The following is a 14,269-nucleotide window of genomic DNA, read 5'->3' on the forward strand; positions in this document are numbered from 1 at the left end:
CTCCAGCCATTCTGGGTATGCCTTCCTCCCTTGCGCCAAGTTTTTTTCAACTCATTCAGTTTTGCATATGCTGCCTGGAATTCCCATGACCACAGCTACTTCACATGGCCGACTCCTCTTCTTTGACGTCTTCACTCTAAATGTATTTCCTTGGAAAGAATTTCCCGGACTCCCTAACCAACAAGAAATTCCTTTCACATTTTCTGTGTCAGTCCCCTATTAGTTTCTTCTTAGCATATACAGTTGTTTTCAGTTATTTCATTTGAGTGTTTTCTGCAAAAACTCCCCAGAAGGCTACAAGTAGGTATGGAACACATCTCTCCCTTATTCATCTGTTCCTTCCCCAGTGCCTCCTTCAGTGCCTGACTCAAGGGAGACCTCAATGAATAATGTTTGGCTGGCTGAACCACAGAGGTATAGCGGCTTCGTCTGCCCAATGTCCAGTATTGACCTTGTCAATCAGATGTGTACCCGTGCCAGAAAACATGCTAAGGATTTTACATGTAACCACTCATTAATTAATTAGTTAATTAATTAATTATAACAAAACCCAGCTAAGTGCGATCATTGTCCCTACTTCATAGATCTCTTTAAACAACAATGCAGTCGTACAGCAATTTAGTAAAGAGGAAGGTTTCCAGGTAGGCATCTTATTCCTAATATGTTCTTGACTTGGTGCAGTACTCCTTTTTCTCCAAATCCAACTAATAACAGATGATGTTTATTGGTGATTTATTTTGTATCAGGAACTACAATCAGCACATTGAATGATTTCTAGTAATCTTGAACAAACAATTCTGAAAGCAAGTTGTTTAGGTTGAAGGTAAAATGTGTATTCTCCAATTTATATTGGCTTTTATTTGGTGGGGGTGGGGATTCATGTTAAGGATGCTGGTGCATTCACTACACACATGACCTTCCTGCACCAGTTATAGGAGCTGTCACATCGGTTCCGTGTCTTTCCCTTTCCCTAGGTATCTCCATAGCTAGTGGATAACTTGGCTTCAGCTGCACTAAATCACATTATATGCTTCATCATTAGAACAATGTCTTTTAATAGCTCTCAAAATACTTGGCTCTCCTTGGATACCATTGAGACAAGGTGTCTTGCATTTTGGATCAATTACATGAGGAACCATAGAAAGAAAGTGAGGGAAAATAATATGCAGGCTCTTCTCATCACCAGCTGAGGGGATGATGGGAGATTTGAACAACTGCCCTTTAAAATACTTTGGCTATCAACAAATACTGGCCTGAGTCTGAATCCAGTAGTTGTATCTCTTCTCATATACCCAATTTAAGTGGCTTTAATGCAAGGACTTAAACTCTCTTATCTCTAAAAATAGGTCTAAGATTATCTACTTGATGCATAGGGATGCTATAAAAGTTAATTCAACTTCATATACCTCTTGAAGATAACAATACAGCTTCATATTTACGTAACTCCTATCTCATCAGACGTCTAAAGAGCTTTTGGGTTTTTTCCCCCTAGTTTAATAAATCTTGCAGCAGCTTCAAAAGATAGGTAGGGGGCAGTTTTTGCCTGCATCATACAGAATAAAAAGAAATTTATCCAAGGTCATGGAGTTTGAGTAAAAACTTAGAGCTGAATTTTGTTATACCTCACCTCTCATTTAGTCCAAATCTGCAATCAATTTATATATACATGAATTAAAATTCTATATTATTTTTGTTTAGCTACTATGCACAGCCTACACCATCATTTCAGGTTTCAAAAGCTGGTTTGTATAATTAAACTGGAAAAGAGAAGCATAAAATCACTGGCATTGTGTGAACCTCATATATGCATATACATTTTCCCCATTTTAATAGTCCTACTTAATGTGAAATAGATAAAGTGTACGCTATGACTAAGTTTATTTAGAGCAGTATTATTAGACTTTTAAAAATATACCATTACCAGAAAGTCTTAGAATGTTTTTAAAAATTATTGTAGTCTTAAAATTATCTAGAAACTATAAAAAGTAACTTCTATCATCCCTCTTCTGTCCTCCAATTGTCTGTTAGTCCAAAATAAAAAGGTTTTATCATAGTAAATCACAAAACTAGCTTTATAACACTCTTTTGATTCCAGACTCCTTGAGAGTCCAAATAGTAAGAAATGAACTTGGTTGGAGCTATATTTTGCTTCTTTTACTTTGGGAGTACTGTGTAGGGGAGTGGAGAGAGAGAAACAGAAAACCACTCCCCAAATCTTTAAGGGCCACTGAGATGAAAACCAAAAGCTTTCATATCACAAGAAGTCTTTGGTTATTTTTGTCTTTTTTCCATAGAACTGATTCAAAGACGAATGAGGTTAACATTGAAGCCAAATTCAGTAGATTTCTAGGGCATAATATTCTAGCAGAATATAACTCCATAAAATGTACAGTAGCCATTGAAAAATAAGATCTTTGGGACTTCTCTCTCAGAGTACAAGAGTAGCTTGCAAAGAAAAGGAGCAAACAAATCCAAGAATAAGTAGCACATCAATGGGTAGACATTAACTACTTTGTACAGCTTCCCATTTCTCTACTTGATCTGGACAAAGAGAAGATGTAGTCCAGCCCCCAAGAGTCCACATATCCCTGGCAGTATGTTAATCTCTGGTAGAAGCACAGAAAGGAAGGGAAGGGAAATTATCAACGCCCAAAGCTCATCGTGTCTATCAGCCTCTACTGCTGGAGTAGTACAGTGTGGGGCTTACATTCCTAAATTCTGAAGTCAAAATCCCATTTTCCAACCCAGTATATGCCACTCACAAGCTGTAAAAAGATCATTTGACTTTGTGGGTCTTTGTTGCCTGGTCTGTAAAGTGGACATTCCATCACATTCTATATGTAAGGCTGCTCTGTATGGCCTGGAGCAAATACACAAACCACACAGACTAAAACATGTTAGATGTTGTTAAAGTTATTTCACAGTTCAGATATCACTGTCCACCTGACACTGTTCTCCAACATGCCTCTCCAGATGGAAGACAAGAAGTTAAAATCCAGTCAAAAATTAACTTACGTCCTCCTAGAAATAAACCAGAATTTAAGGTTGAGAACAGGGGTTGAAACTCAGATGTTTGTTTGTTTTATAATTAAATTAAAAGGGTGGAATGAACTACTTTTCCCTACATCTTGTCAAACCTGTCTTTTATGTGAATCACTGTACAAGGAGTCTGCCTTGAACTTCACAAGCTCCCAGGAGGTAAGCAGTAGATTGGGTGGTAGTCTGAAATTTTGACTATGTATTTGAATTATTCTTCACAATGTTGGAAATTAACTTAAGAAAGAGCAGAGGGAATCCCTTATTTAAGACATCATGGAATAAATACATACAGTTTATAATGTAAAGATAGTCTGGAGTCTGAAGATGTAAGCTTAGACCAACCCTTAGACATGGACCCATGATTGTTGGCCTTGAACAATGTTACTAAGGAGTGCTCAGCTAACTACATTTATCTTCGTTTCAGTTACTGTTACGAGGTAATACACACACACACATACACAGATGCAGAGTTACATTGTGGGCAGAGGCTGGTCCATTTTCTCAAGTCAGTTGTGGTCCTAGCTGTGATGCTCTGAAGAACTCCTATTTAAGAAGGTGATAGGATCACTGTTAATCTCTGCTATGTGGCTGCTGTCTAAATGCTGGATTTCTTGAGCAATCTCACTTCTTCATCTATTCTCTACTATTCCATTTCTCCATCTTCTGGCCTAACTCCCTAATATTTCCAGGTTTTGATTCCCTTACCTACTTAGATTCACATGGTTTACTTTTGTTTCCTTGTTATCTGCTGACCATGGATTCAACTCTGAATTGATAGCCTTCTGGTACCTACCAGTCACCTTCTTAATAATCTAACTCTTGGTCCCTGCCTACCACAGCCTATGCCATTACCTCGTAGACCTGAGCATTTCATTAAGGAATGTTTGGAATTTACTGGTTGACTTTTAAGGGTTCTTATTATGGAAATTATCTTGTAACATATATTTCAGTACTGTTGTTTTAGTACTAAATAGGTAACCTGTATCTATTTTCTACATATTTTTTGGTATCCTGTATCAATTTTTTAAAAAGATTTTATTTATTTATTTGTTAGAGAGATAGAGAGAGAGAGAGAGAAGGAGCACAAACTGGGGGAAGGGGAGCAGGCAGAGGGAGAAACAGGCTCCCCGCTAAGCAGGGAGCACGGTGTGGGACTCTCTCCCAGGACCCTGCAATCATGATCTGAGCTGAAGGCAGAGGCTTAACTGATTGAGATACCCAGCCCCACCTGCATCTACTCTGACATTATATTTTTATTATAATCATCTGTATTATCCATCCATCTTCTTCATCAGACTGCAAACTCCTATGGAGTCGGGGTCCTGTATGTCTTATATATTTAACTCCTAACCTTATATCCAACCCAATGCTGGTACACATTAGACATTCAGCAAGTGTTTGTTGAATGTCTAAATGAATGACAAGGCTGGCGTTTTCCCACCTTTGATAGGCTTCTTTCCCCACCCCCCACCCCGGTAAATTTTCTTAATATTTGTTAGATAATCATCACTAGGATGAATCACAGCCACCCACCACAAATGTCACATAAAGCTAAATTTACACCCAAGACAAAAGTTGAATCAATAACTAAGCTATTAAAAAATCATTAACTGAAATGTTAATGCCTTCCAATCTATTGCTATTAGCTACAACTTGTTTGGAGGGAATCCTGCCCCATAAAAATGACAGCACTTTTTAGCATTTGAAATTTATTTCATTATTTTTTAAGATTTTATTTATTTGTTTGACAGACAGAGATTACAAGTTAGCAGAGAGGCAGGCACAGAGAGACAGAGAAACAGGCTCCCTGCTAAGCAGAAAGCTCAACGCGGGACTCGATCCCAGGACCCCAGGATCATGACCTGAGCCGAAGGCAGAGGCTTTAACCCACTGAGCTACCCAGGCGCCCCTTGAAATATATTTTAATAAATTATTTTGAAGCTTAACCTACAACCACAAGAATGTCCAAATTTTTTTTTAATTTTTTTATTAACATATAATGTATTAATAGCCCCAGAGGTACAGGTCTGTGAATCGCCAGGCTTACACTTCACAGCACTCACCGAGAATGTCCAAATCTTAACTATATTTCTTAGTGATTTTGTTTTTACACATACACATGCATGTGCATGCACATACACACACACACACAGACTTCTTTTCCAGAATCACAAAGGCTTCCTGAACGTTACCAGTCCATAGCACCAATATACATCCACTCTGACAAAGATACGCCTATTCTGACTTTCTGTCACCAAAAATTAATTTTGCTCTTCTTGAACATATTTAATAGGACCAAACAATAAATATTCTTTATAGATATTCTGGGTGTTATAATTCAATATTACATTTATGATTCAATATTACATTTATGAGATTCATCGTGCATGTAGTGTGTACTAGTGACCAGTCCATTTTATTGCTGTGTAGTATTCCAAAAGTATGAATATACAACTTAAACTAAAAATGAAAAGCATTACCATAAAGAAAAGTTTTGAAGTAGTTGAATTGTGTTACATAAAGATTAAGAATCTCTATTCATCAGAAAATAGAATATAGAAAAAGCAAATGACATTATCACAATATTTTTTATTCTTAGTTCACTGTCTTTTTAAAAGTCATGAATAGGTTTTGAGTTTTACTACATACTTTTTCTTCATCTTTTGAAATAGTCCCATATTTTCCTCCTTTGTTCTATTGGTGTAAATTGATTATCAAATCTTAAAATAATCTTGCATTCCTGGAACAAACCACTTGAAAATAATCTATTATTCCATTATCTTGGTGAATCCGATTTGCTTATATTTTTGTCTAGAGGTTTTGCAATTATATTCAAAACTTATGTTTAATTTTCCTTTTGTGTAATGTCTTTGCTAGATTTTGGAATCAAGGTTGTGTTAGCTACATAAAACAAAATAATTGTTCACACTTTATGTTCTGGAAGAATTTGTGTAAGACTGGCATTTAATCTTCCTTATGTATTTAACCATTAAGGTGGTCAGGACTTAGGGCACCTGCATGGCTCAGTCCGTTAAGCATCTGACTTTGGCTCAGGTCATGATCCCCAAGGTCCTGGGATTGAGTCCCATGTTGGGGTCGCTGCTGAGCAGTGTTTTATTAGCTTGTCCCTTTGCCTACTGCTCTCTCTCTCTCTGACAAATAAATAAATAAAATTTTAAAAAAAAATAAAGTGGCCAGGACTTGGAGTTTACTGTATGGGAAATTTTTATATACATGCATAATTTGTCTTATATATGTACATATACATATTTTAGAAACTACAAGGACTAAACAACCCAAATAGTTATAAATTTTAAATCTAAAAAGTATGTTGGTGAAATGTCTGTTGCTTATATTCTGCTTTGATTATTTGATTTTCTTCTTCTATTGTTGAGATTTGAGAGGTTTTTAAATATATTTTAGATACTCATTCTTTTTCAGATGTATGGTTTGCATACATTATCTCCCACTATAGAGCTTGCATTTTTATCCTTTTCAAGGAATCTTTCACAGAATAAGAGTTTTTAATTTTGTGGCTGCCAAGTTCACCAAATTTTCCTTTTATGGATTATGCTTTTGGTGTCAGGTCTAAGAATTCTTTCTTATCCCTAGAGTCCTAAGGTTTCTTTTCTTTTCTTTCTTTCTTTCTTTTTTTTTTTTTTCTAAGTGTTATAATTTTGCACTTTATGTTTAAGACTATGATATATTTTGAGTTATTTTTTGCATAAGGTGTGAGTGTTTAGTTGAAAAGTATCTTCCCCCATAAGATTTTGCATCTTTGAGAAAAATGAGTTGGTCATACTGGGTTTTCATTTCTGAGCTCTGTTCTGTTCCATTGGTTTGTATGCTTACCCTCCATACATTCTTGGTACTATAGATGTATAATACATCTTGAAACTGGGTAGGTGAATTCTTCCTACTTTGTATTCTTTTTTAATACTTTATTCTTTTGGGAAGGCAGTTTTCAGTTTTCAGTTTACAACAAAATTGAGAGGGAGTTACAGAAACTTCTCATAAGCCCCAAATATACATAGCCTCTCTCATTATCAACACCACTCACCAGACCGGTACATTTTTTTTTTTTTTAACCAAGTATGAACTTAGGGTGACATTGTGTAACCATGTAAATCCATAGTTCACCTTAGGGTTCACTTTTGTACTGTGCATTCTATGGACAATATATAATGGCATATATATATCCATTATTATAATAGCAGAGTGTTTTTATTGCCCTAAAAGTTCTCTGTGCTCTATCTTTTCATTTCTCCATGATGCCCCAATCCTTGGCAACCACAGAACTTTTTACCATCCCATAGTTTTGCCTTTCCCAGCATGTTATAGAGTTGGAATCATATGATACGTCATCTTTCCCTACTGGCTTTGCTCACAGAGTAATATGCATTTAAGTTTCCTCCATGTGTTTTCATAGCTTAATAGAGCTGAATAATATTAAAGTGTCTGGGTATAGCAGTTTATGTTTCCATTCACCTACTGAAGAGCATTCTTGGTTGCATCCAGATTTTGGCAATTGTGAACACAGCTGTTATAAACATTCTTACGGAGGTTTTTGTGTGGGCATAAACTTAGACTCTTTTGAGTAAGTACAAACAAGCATAATTGTTGGATCATATTTTAAGAGTATGCTTTGTTTTATATGAAACTGCTAAACTGTATCCAAAGTGGCTGTACCATGTTGTATTTCCACCAGCAATGTATGAGCATTCCTGTTGCTCCATACCTTTGTCAGCATTTGGTGGTATTGGTGTTTTGTATTTTGGTTGTTTGACACTGTGTATCAATACCTCATGGTTGTTTTAATTTGCAGTTTTGTGATGACATATGATGTGGAGCTTCATAAACTTATTTGCTATCTGTATATCTTCTTAATTGAGGTCTCTGTAATGATTTTGGCTCACTTTGAATTGTGTTGTTTTCCTGTTGTTAAGAGTTTTTAAAGAGTTTTGAGAACATTTTGTATATTTTGTACAGCAATCTTGTATATTTTGTACAGCAATCCTTTATCAGAAGTCTTTTCTTCCAGTTGGTGACTTGTCTTTTAATTCCCTTGATTTTGTCTTTCATAAAGGAGAACTTTTAAATTTTAAAGAATTTCAGAATTTTAAAGGTATTTCATGGATTGTGTATTCAGTGTTGTATCTAAAAGATATCATCATACCCAAAGATATGTAGGTTTTCCCCTATGTTATTTCTAGCAATTTTAAAGTTTTATGTTTTACATTTACATTTATGATTTGTTTAAAATTAATTTTTGTGAAGGGTGTAAACTCTGTCTAGATTTATTTGTTTGTTTGTTTTTTGCATGTAGATGCTCACTTGATTTATCACCATTTGTTGAAGAGACTATTTTCTCCATTGTATTGTCTCTGGTCCTTTGTCAAAGATCAGTTGACTATATTTATGGTGGTCTATTTCTGGGATCTCCATTTCGTTTCATTGCTCTATCTGTTTATTCTTTTGCTGATATCACACTGTCTCTTTTTAAAGATTTTATTTTTCTATTTGTGAGAGAGAGGGAGAGAAAGAGAGAGCACGTGTGCGCACGCGCACCCATGAGCAGGGTGGGGGAGCATTAGCAGGAAAGGGAAGGGTGAAAGAGAAACAGACTCCTGGCTGAGCAGGGAGCCTGATGTGGAGCTCAATCCCAGGACCCTGAGATCATGACCTAAGCTGAAGGAAGACACTTAACTGACTGAGCCACCCATGTACCCCCATACTGTCTTGATTAATATAGTACTATAGTAAGTCTTGAAGGTGGGTAGTATTAGTCTCCCAGCCTTGTTCTTTTCCTTCAATTTTCTGTAGGCTATTCTGGGTGTTGGGCCTCTTTGTATAAACTTTAGAATCAGTTTGTTGATATTCACAAAATAGTGTACTGGAGATTTGATTGAGATTGCACTGAATCTACATATCAAATTGGGAAGAACTGACATCTTTACAGTAATAAATCTTTCTGTTCATGAACATGGAATATCTCTCCATTTATTTAGTTGTTTATTTCATTCATCAGAGTTTTCTGGTTTTCCTCATATAGATCTTACACATACTTCATTAGAATTATCCCTGAGTATTTCATTTTGACAGGATAAAAATGTAAATGGTATTGTTTTATACTTCAGATTCCACTTGCTCATCGTTAATATATAGGAAAATAATTGCCTTCTGTTTATTAACCTTGAATCTGCAACTTGTAACGATTGCTTATTACTTCCAGGTTGGTTTGTTTGTTTCAATTCTTTCAGATTTTCTACATAGATAATCATGACATCTGTGAATGAGGCAATTTTATATCCTCTTTCTCAATATGCATAACTTTTGTTTCCTTTTCTTGCCTTATTGCATTAGCACAGACTTCTTCTGTGATGTTGAAAAGGAGTAGTGAGAGTAGACATCCTTGCCTTGTACCTAATCTTAGTGGAAAAGCATTGGATTTTTCCATTAGGTATGATGTTAGTTGGAGATTTTTTGTAGACAGAGTTTATAAAGTTGAGAAAATTCCCCTCTATTCCCAGCTTACCTAGAATATTAGTCATGGATGAGGGCTGGATTTTGTCAAGTGTTCTTAATATGTCTATTAGTAGGATCATGTCATTTTCTTTTTTACTCTGTTGATATGATGGGTTACATTAATAGATTTTCAAATGGTGAGTGAGCTTTGAATAACTGGTATAAACCCCAACTGACTGTGGTGTGTGATTCTTTTTATACTTTTTGGGATTGATTTAGTAATATTTTATTGATAATTTCTACATTTATATTTTTCTTCTGTTTTCTCCATTCTTTTTCTGAGCTCGTCTACTGAGTTTTACATTTTAGTTATTGCGGTTCTTAGTTCTAAAATTTTCATTTGGTTTTTCTTTTTCTTCCATTGGCTGTGTCTTTCTATTTATTTCTTGAGATTTTCTATGTTTACATTTGTTTCAAGTGTGCTCATTGTTCCTTGTTTCTTGAGGTATTGTTCCTTGAGGTATTTTTTTGAGGGATACTTTAAAATTGTTTTCAGATAATTCTAATATTTCTATCATCTTGGTCTTTGCTTCTATTGCTTGTCTTTTTTTCACTTAGATTATGATCTTCCCAGTTCTAGATATGATGAGAGATTTTCAGTTGAAAACTGAACACTTATGGTATTCTGTTATTTATACTAAACCTCTAGTTTAGTTGCTTCTTCCCAACAGAGAAAATGAACTGCTGTTTCATTACTGCCAGGTGGGGAAAGAATTCCACATTGTCTTCTCAGTATCTTTGACAGTCACAAGGGTTTCTTCTTGTTACTACCAGGTGGGGTTAGTGTCCTGGCTCTCCACTAGGTTAGCACAAATACCTCACTGTCTGGGAGACTAAAAGTTCTTAGTACTGCTGTCATCATAACCTCAACAACACCCAAGTGAGGGTTGCCTTGTTACCACTGGACAGTTGTGAAAGGCATGTGTCTTCACTAGGCCTCCTATACACTACCTCCGAAGGAAGATAGAGGGGCTCTCCATTACTTTCAGTCCATGTGGAAGTCTAAGCTCCCTATATGGTCTTCATTTTGGGGAAGGGGTGCCTTATTATTGCCTGGCAGGGATGAAAATCTTTGCTTCCTCCTCTCTCTTCTCTGATACCACCTTGATGGGTGGAGGGTTGGCATACCTTGTCACAGCCTGGCAAGAATGGAAGGCTAAAATACTCATGTGGCCTTCATTGACATGGTTGAAAGTGAAGCCACAGGTAGGGTTTTGTGTGTGTGTGTGTGTGTGTGTGTGTGTGTGTGTGTGTTTTCTGTTGTGTTTGTCTTAAGTAGTGTAGTTATTGACCAAAAGTTTGTGTCTTGGTAGTCTGTACCTTTCTTTGTCCTTTGGCTAGAGAGAACAGTCTGTTAGGATTTTTTGGTCTGTGACTATTGGTATTTTTAGGTTGTCAGTTTTTCTAACTTGAAATCTATGATATATAAGGCAAAAAGAAAAGCCAGGGAACTTGCCACCATGTTGTTCTCTGGACCTTTAGGTACCCAGCTGATATGCCTTCTTGTTTCCACTTTACAAAATCATTTTGTTTGTATTATCTAATGCCCAATGTTCTTAAACATATCACTGAGAAGAAGAGAGAAAAGTATTTCTATCCCATCTTCCCAGTAACTTTCTCCTAATTTATAGAGAACTTAGTAAATTTATATCTTATATTTTTTGCTGTTGTCACCTAGTCCTGAAAAAAAATCCTTCAAACATTAACTTAAATCTAGAATTATAAACAAGAGTCTTTAATTCTTAGTCATGCATCTGCAGGTTGGGTGAGGTTGGATGAGCTTTGGTGGATTGGCTGGGTCTGCATAAAGGAGACATCTGTTTGCACAAGGGCTTTATGTGTTTGCCATCCCCTTTGGCTTAGCAGTTTGTCTGTATGAGGTAGATGCTTCTATGATGATGATAATAGAAGAATGAGAGAAGAAGCCCTAACGTGGACATATTTTCCAAATCTCTTCCTGTGTATTGTATGCTATCATCTAACTAGCCTCAGCAAGTCTCATGAATGAGTCTGAAGTCAAAAATCAAAGATGCTCGTGCTGTCCTCGTGCTATTAATGAGATTAATGCTACATTAATCTACATTTGATGTAGATTGATGCTACATTTCACTTTTTTTTTTTTTTTGCCAGTTTTGGAGAGTTTTATTGGCCAGTATTTCTTCAAATATTGCCTACAAATCTTCCTCTCTCTATGGAATGTAATTAGAAGTGTGTTGGGGCACCTGGGTGACTCAGTCAGTTAAGTGTCTGCTTTCAACTGGGTCATGATCTCAGGGTCCTGGGATCAAATCTTAAGTCTCACATAGGACTCCTTGCTGGGCGGGGAGCCCGCCTCTCCCTCTGCCTATTGCTCTCCCTGCTTGTGCTCTCTCTCTGAGAACTGAATTAAAAAAAAAAAAAAAAGTGTGTTAAAATAACCCTATCTTTTTTTCATCTAAAGCATCAATCTGATCACATTATTCTGACATCCTTCCCAATCAAACATACTCTGTTTTTCTGTTACACCCCTTTATTGGATTCTTAGATTCAAAATTAAAACTTTTTTCCCATTGTAGACCATTTTTTATAGCTTATAGGATTCTTTAGGCATTATGCCCCTTTTATCTATTTTTTTCAAAGCCTATTAATTATTATTTTTATATACCTGTTTATGTGGCTCATCTGTGGGTCTCTTCTATTCTCTTTCTGTCTCTCTCTCTTTCAGTATTTTAGTCCCGTTTTCTTGCATGCTTTGTACTTTTATTTGGATCCCAGACATAGTATAATTATTTAAATACTCTAGATGAATTATCTTTGTCATATTGTATAAACATTTCTTTCAGGTGATGGATAGAATATACAAACTTTATCTAGATGAGATTTGTTTTTAGGGTTTGTTAGAACTGCTCTATGTCAGTTTTGCCCTTGTTGCTATGATATGGTAGTTCTGGGTTCTCAAACAACAAACAAACAAACAAACAAAAACTAGGGAAAGGACCACTGCACCTTGATGGGTCTTGATCTTCAATTTTGTTTCCCCAGAACTGAATGGTGACTGAAATCACTGTGCAGCTCAGTTCTTTAATCTCCAAACAGCTGCTACCTTCTGCTGCTTTCCTTCAAGTTTCATCCTATAACATGCAATCATGAATTCCCAAGGGGAGATTACATGCATATTATTTTACTTACTTTAAGTGTTTTTTTTAATTGTAGTATCTTTCCTTTAAGTCCTAGATGCTTTGCCCATCCTAAATGTAAACTTCGGTCTCCTTGGCCCAATGTGACTGCTACTTTGTTAAGGAGAATATTCCCCCAAGCATGAATTAATAAATGAACTCAGGAGTAAAACCCTGGACAATGGAGCTCAACTCGTTGCATGAATTGTAGCCCCTTGAGTCCTCTGTGCATAGTTTATTTCCAAGGCCTTTAAAACAGTAATTTTATGTTATCACCTAATTTTATAGTTGTTTCCAACGGGGGGATTATTCTGATTCAAGTTCCTACACCTTGGCTATAATCAGAATTCTAAAATATTGTAGTGCTCTTTTGTTTTTCGTGTGTCCACTGGACCCTTTAAAATACATCACTGCATTTTAGTCATTGCCAACAAGAGTATGACATTTTTATGCTGGGAATTTATTTTGATTGACAGGATTATAAAAACTCCAGCTCATCGCTATCACCTACAAGCCCTTGATTTTGAAAGAGCTAATTGGAAGAAAGAGAATCATGAGAAAAAGGAGAAGAATGTAAATAAAATGAACTCTGAACTGTATTTGTAGTGTATCGTCATTAAAGATGGTATATTTTGTACTGCTAAAAATAAGCCTTTCTTCTTTAGTTGGCAAATAATTCTAAAATTATTTAAATGGAGACTTTATTTTTTTTAAAAAAAGATATTGTTTTTCTTTACTTTTAAAACAGGAAGAAGCAACCAGAAGTGCCTAATACTTCAAGACAGTTCAGAATTATCTACTCACTTGAGCAGTAACAACTGGGAAAATGTAAATTCTCATGCCCCACTCTGGACTTCCTAGATTAGAAACACGGGGGGTGGAGCCCAGCCATCAGCATTTAACAAGCCCTCCAGGTGATTCCGATTCATGCAAAAAAACCCCACAAAACCCACAGCTCATGCTGGTGGGCCAGAGGCCACACTTTGAGAAACAGTGCCCCAGAATACAATGCCGGGCACATATAGATAATTGACAGATACTTTTTGCATAGTTGAATAAATAGACAGATTGATAAACAAAATCAATCATACTGCTTCATAGAATCACTTGTAATTTGGAAACAAAGTGCTTAACTCTATGACACTAGGATCAGAGATGATGGGAGGAAGAATTACATTTGTTAAATTTCCTATGAAAAGTTCACATGTATGAATTTTCTATATCTCCCAAATGTTAACTTCGAGACAGTACAAGAGCAGGAATACATTTGCATTCTGTTGTCCTACAGTAGTCGTTCTCAAAGTGTGGTCTGTGGACCACAATAGCATAAGCATTACTTGAGAACTTGAATCAGAAACAGAAAGTTTATGGATTTTCAGAGGATCTCAATGCACAAAAAATTTAAAGAACCACAACTCTAGGATATGGATTTCAATAAGTTGGCAATGAATCACATGGAAGAGTTAATTACAGGTGATATTCCAACTAAGCACCAAGGTATAGGAGATGGAAAATTCCGAAGTAACTTTCCAAATTAATACATGCAAATG

The sequence above is a fragment of the Mustela nigripes genome, chromosome 4 (genome assembly GCF_022355385.1).
Source record: "Mustela nigripes isolate SB6536 chromosome 4, MUSNIG.SB6536, whole genome shotgun sequence".
Taxonomy (NCBI): Eukaryota; Metazoa; Chordata; class Mammalia; order Carnivora; family Mustelidae; genus Mustela; species Mustela nigripes.